We start from the raw sequence: 6,000 nt of genomic DNA, 5'->3' as shown, positions 1-6,000 counted from the left end.
GACGCAGATCGACCGGCAGCTGGACTGGGTGGAGCGGCCTCCGCTGGCGGCTCCTTGGCCACTCTGGGAAGCACGCGCCGTTGTTTGGTTTGATGTGATTGTCTAAGAGGCGCTGCTTCCCCTCCTCCAAAGCTCTGCGCTAGGGATGGCTCTTCATTGTCGCTCTGGAGATGGGGGTCCTGGCATTGGCACTGGCCGTGTGACCTGGTGCGGTGGCACGACCGCAAGCCTCCTGAGGGCGGGAGGAGACTCCTTTATTGTCTTCTGACCCCCGCGGGCTTAGCACGGAGTCGAGCCCTTGGCCATTGCGCGATAAATGCGCGTTCAATTGAATGAGGCTTGTCAGGTCACCTCCCTGGGCCTCGGTGTCTTACCCTCCTCATTTAGGCCAAGTGGCTAAGTGAGTTCATTTCAAAGTCATAAATAAGACTTGATTTCCTGGGGAATTTTTTCTTTCATTTTATTGTTTTTTTTTTTCAGACTATCCATGCTTATACTTGTGTTACTTTATTGTTAGGTAAACTCCAGGTAGAAATAGGGAACCTTTTTTTTTTTTTTAGGTTCTTGCAATCAACATCATTTGTAAGTCCACTACTTAAAAGATGGGGATATAAAGATAAGTTTGGAATACAGAGGTTCCTAGAATTTTCAACTAAAGAACACCTTAGGCAATAACAGCACTCCCCCATCCTCATTTTTCAGATGAAGAAAGCAGACCAAAGGGAGGAACTAATCTGCCCAGGATCACTCAGGAGCCGAATTGGAGTTTCTGGTTTTTTTTTTTTTAAATTCTAATCTAGCCCTCAATAACACCTTTTGCCCCTTAGACCTTAGTTCCTCCAATAGTTTTCCATTCACATTGTGAAGCATAAGTACTTTTAGCTACCCCCCACCAACCAAAAAAATGATCATAATGTAGAGAGTTGAAGAGACTGAAGGAAGGTTCAGTATGGTGATGAGAGTAGCGGTGATCTGGTTTATTTTAAAAGGGGCAGCTTATTCTGTGTAGCTGAAATCTTGTAGAGCGGCTGATGGAGAGTGGAATTAGCTGGACAGAATTGAACACTAAACTTCCAGAGTTTTCCCTTATGCAGAGGCAGGGTTTGTAAGATTTTCAAGCTCTCTACACTTTCTGTCTGCAGCTCTGCTTGGTTTCGGCTCCATGGAACAAATAATACCCTTTGATACCACCCCGTACCCCACCTTTTCCAGCTTATTTTGGAGTGTTGTCCTCCCCTATTAAATTGGAAGCTCCATGAGGGCAGGGACTGTTTCTTTTTATTACTTGTGACCCTGGTGCATTTAGCACAATTCCTAGCACATAGCAGATGCTTAATAAATGTTACTGAATTGAACCTACCTCAATTCATCTTGAATTTTAAGTGCTCCTAACATTGCCCTTGAGGACCATACACACTTTTATACGCATTTGGTATTACCTGTTCTTGCTTCTACTTAGTACCTCTAAGGTCTTTTCCAGTTCTAAAACTATGACCCCACTGACCCTTTTCTTACCAAGCCCAGCTCCCTCAGTTTACAGAAGAGGAAATTGAGGCTGAAAGAGGTTAAGTGACTAGCACAGGCTTAAATCTTCTTGTTCAGTCATATCTGAATCTTTGTACCCCATTTGGGGGTTTCTTGACAGAGATACTGGAATGGCTTGCAGTTTCCTCCTCCAGCTCATATTGTAACTGAGGAACTGAAGCAAACAGGGTTACGTGACTTGCTCAGAGCCACACAACTAATACATGTCTGAGGACAGCTTTGAACTGGGGAAGATGAATCTTCCTGACTTCAGGCCCTGCACTCTATTCACTTCGACACCTCACTGCTCCCACAGGGTTACAAAGCTATTAACTATCTGAGGTAAGATTTAAACTCAGTTCTTTCTGACTCCAAATCTTTCACCTTTCTTTTTTTGGTTTGTTTTTTGGTTTTGGAGGTGATCAGGGTTAAGTGACTTGCCCAGGGTCACACAGCTGGTAAGTGTCTGAGGCCATATTTGAATTCATGTCCTGATGCTTTATCCACTGCCCCACCTAACTGCCCCCAAATCTTTCACCCTACCCACTACATCACTTTACCTTCAAAACAGAAGGATGAAATCATAAAGGCAAAATATTTAGCTATTCCATCTTTGGTGGAGAACTCTAGGAGATGTCTGGCTAATTAGCGTACCACCCCTCCCACCCCCACATTATTACTATATCATATTGCCAAATCAGACTTGTGGCCTGGTGGCATGTAGCGTACTCTAATGACAGTCAGTTCTGCTTTTGGCCTAAGGCTGAATATCATTATACTTTCCACATCTACCTATTGGGTTTCTTAATATGAGTGTATCTTATTATCCAGTGCCATTCTATGCCTTTCTCTTTTTTCCTGTTGAGTTGCTGTTGGGCCTTCCAGAACCATATTCCAGTCATGAGACTCATCCCACTGAACATCAGTGTTACCCATGGTGTTTAATTTGCATCCTTGCTTTAGTCACTTCCGTTTGCATACATTTGAGGCAGATGGGTTTTGTTGCCCAATGCTTTCTTGGAATTTATTTCCTGTGAAATTGTGGCAGGCTCTACATTGAAGCTGCTCTCCATGATATCTTGCTTGATTGAGATATATGGATAATCTTCTTCCTTTATCTTCCTTTTCAGTTTATTAAAGACCTTTTGATTTGATTTCTAAGACTCCAGGCAAATAGACATGTCCAAAAAGAACTGGTGATACTCTATCTTTGACCAAAAGCCTGTCATTCCTATATCATAAGCTTTTGGCTGCAAATCTGAATTCTGTTCTTATTTTAACCACTAGTTAAAATAGTTGTTTTCTTCCCAAATCTGCTTTTTCTCCCCTTCCCGAAGCACTTGCCTTCAGTCATCAGTTACAAAAATACAACTTCTTGCTCCTTTTTAACTTTCTTTCCCAAGACTTTTTATTACAGGAAAAATAAATTCACCTGCATAAAATGTCCAACAAACCTAGTTTAAGATCATAGAACACCTTAAAAGCTAAAACCCTTCAATTAGACTTTTTCTTATTTTGAGACTGGATTTTCCTATCTCTCTTACACAGGAAATGCAATGGCTACTGGTGGATTTGATTCTGCTACCGATTAGTATTGAAACTCTGACCTCTGTTTCTTACCTGGGCTGGTTTGCCCCTCCTTAGGCTGCCATCCAGCCCTTCCCCAGCTGCTCCTATTGATTCAGGACTTAATGTGGATACTTAATTGGCTTTAGCACTACTACAGCTTCAAACTCCTGGGTTTAAACCATCCACCAGCCCCAGGCTCTTCCTGTATCAGGGATTACAGGTCTTTTCCATTACACTCTGCTACTTTGCTAGATTCTAATCATTTGGTATTTATGGTAATTAGGGACTGTCTGGACTGTGTTTTATTCTAAAGAAAAAGGGTTTGTAAATAAGACTAGTGCCAGTAAGATTTTAGTGGCCATGTTTTAATGTTTTAAAATTTTTTAATTAAAAATTTTAAAAATAATTTTTCATGACATCCTTGGGTTTTCCCTGTACTGTATGCCACCCAATACCACTCCCAAAGAACTGTCCTTTTTAACAAAGAATTTAAAGGGGAATAAAAGGAAGAGAAAAAAAACTGCAAAACTGATCAATATATCCCCCCCCCAAATCTGACATTATATTCAAAGTTCCATACCTCTGAACCCCTCTACCTCTTTAAAGATGCAGAGAGGTGTGTTCTCATATTTCTTTTTTGTGGTCAAGCTAGTTCTTTACAAATTTGCAGCATTCATTTTTAATTGGTTTTGTGTTTCATGTCCTTTTTATGTTGTCTTCAGGTATATTTTTAATACTAGGCTCTGCTTTCTTCATTTTACATCAGTTCACATAACTCTTTCCTTGATTTTAGTATTTGTATTTTTCATTTCTTACAGCAGAGAGTAACACTCCATTATATTAATGGACCACAATTTGTTGAGCCATTCCTTAATCAGTGGGAATCTATTTTGTTTCCAGTTGTTTGCTACCATAAAGGCTGCTTAATTTTGCTGTACATAGAACCTTTTTTTTTGTCATTATCATTTGGGGGGAGTATATGCCTAGCATAGGAATCTCTGGGTTGTGGGTATTTTTGCTACTTCATTTGCATCACTCTAAATTGCCTTTTAGAAGAATTTTAGTAATTTACAGTCCCACCAGCAATACATTAGTGCAACCCCACAAATGTTGACTAGTCTCATTTTGTTCATCTTCATCAATTTGTTGGATATGAGGTAAAACCCAAGGTTGTTTTGATTTTCATTTCTCTTATTATTAGTGATTTTGAACATTCTTTTATATTGTTGAAATTTGCAAATCTTCACATGAAGACTACATATCTTTTGACCACTTACCTATTAGACAATGATGGGTTTTATATATTTGTTAGTTGTCTGTATTGCTGTTGTGTTTATCCTTCCTTCTCAAAGAGGACTATGACATCAGGGAAATGAAGACATGACTTGCACTTGACTTTGATTTGAGTGAGGGAGGGCTGTGTAAGGTCACCAGCCTGACTTTCTTCTCCACAGCCATTTGGGTCCAGTGTCCTGATATTCACCAGGATGACTAGAAATGGCCCAGGATGCATTAAGAGACCCTGGCCCTTTTAGGCTAAGGTCTTTTCAGGTTCTCACTTTGAGTGAGGTAATGCCCATTCAGTGAATAGTTGTCTGTATAGCTTGGATGTCAAGCCCTTATGAGAGATATTTAACAAGAAAAAAATTCTATCCCAGTTGACTTCTTCCCTTCTTGATGAGTTTTTATTGATATGTTTTGTTTTTCTATCATCAAAATTTATCACAGTGTATATTCACCTCCCCCCTCCCAGAAAGCCATCTCATATTGCTCTGATATTTTTTTTAAGGAAAAAAAGAAAAAAAAATCAGTCAAACTGATGAATACATTAAAAAAGACTGGAGATATATGTATTACTCCACACTTGTGCACCTCCCACCTCTGGAAAGGAATTGGGGTGGGTGTGTCTTCTTTCTCTTTTTGTGGGCCAGATTAGTCTTTGTAATTTTGCAACATTCACTTTCCATTCTTTTCTGTATTAATCATGTTTATCATTTCTTCTAGCACAGTAATATTCCTTTTAATTCACGTATTGCAATTTGTTCAGTCATTTTCCTGTTGACTGGTATTTATTTTGTTAACCATTCTTTGCTACTACAAAAAGTAATATTGTAAATATTTTGGTGTATGTTGGGGCTTTCTTCTTATTGTCAGACTTTGAGGTGTGTGGGAAAGGGCATCAACATTTTAGTCATTTTATTTGCTTAATTCCAAATTGCTTTTCAAAATTGGTTGTGTTTACAGTCTGACAGTGCACTAGTGTGCCTATTTTCTCACCTCTTTGATATTAATTGTGTTGGTGCAGAAGCTTGTGAGTTTCATGTAATCAAAATTTATCTTTTCTAATTGTCTATATCCCTTGTTTGGTTAAGAATATATGGTCTAATCCAGCTAGCATTTATAAAATGCTTTAAGATTTACAAATATGCCATCTCCTTTAACAACCTAGGGAGGTAGTGCTTTCTAGATGAGGCAGTGCTTTAGAGATGAGGAAACTGAGGCAGAGAGAGCTTAAGAAACTTGCCCAGGGTCATTATACAGCTACTAAGTATCTGACCATGGATTTGGATTCAGGTCTTCCCTACTTCAGGTCCAGCACTCTCCATTATACCACCTAGCCTCTTCTAGCTATAGCTGCAAATTACCTGTTTCTCTTCTAATTTTTTAACACTATGATCTTTAATTGCAGGTTACGTAGCCTTTTTGAATTATTGTAGAATATGTTGTAAAATATTGGTTTAAGCCTAATTTCTACCAGATTGCTTTAATTTTTTTTCCCCAGAAGTTCTTATCAGATAGGGAATACTTCCTAGGTAATTTATATTTTGGGTTTATTGAACACTGAGTTATTAAGTTCCATTGTTATTGATTCTCCCTTGTACAGTATATTTCATTGATCTTCTTTTA

This window comes from Trichosurus vulpecula, chromosome 1, assembly GCF_011100635.1.
Source record: "Trichosurus vulpecula isolate mTriVul1 chromosome 1, mTriVul1.pri, whole genome shotgun sequence".
NCBI lineage: Eukaryota > Metazoa > Chordata > Mammalia > Diprotodontia > Phalangeridae > Trichosurus > Trichosurus vulpecula.
Note: the sequence above shows the minus strand (reverse complement) of the source record.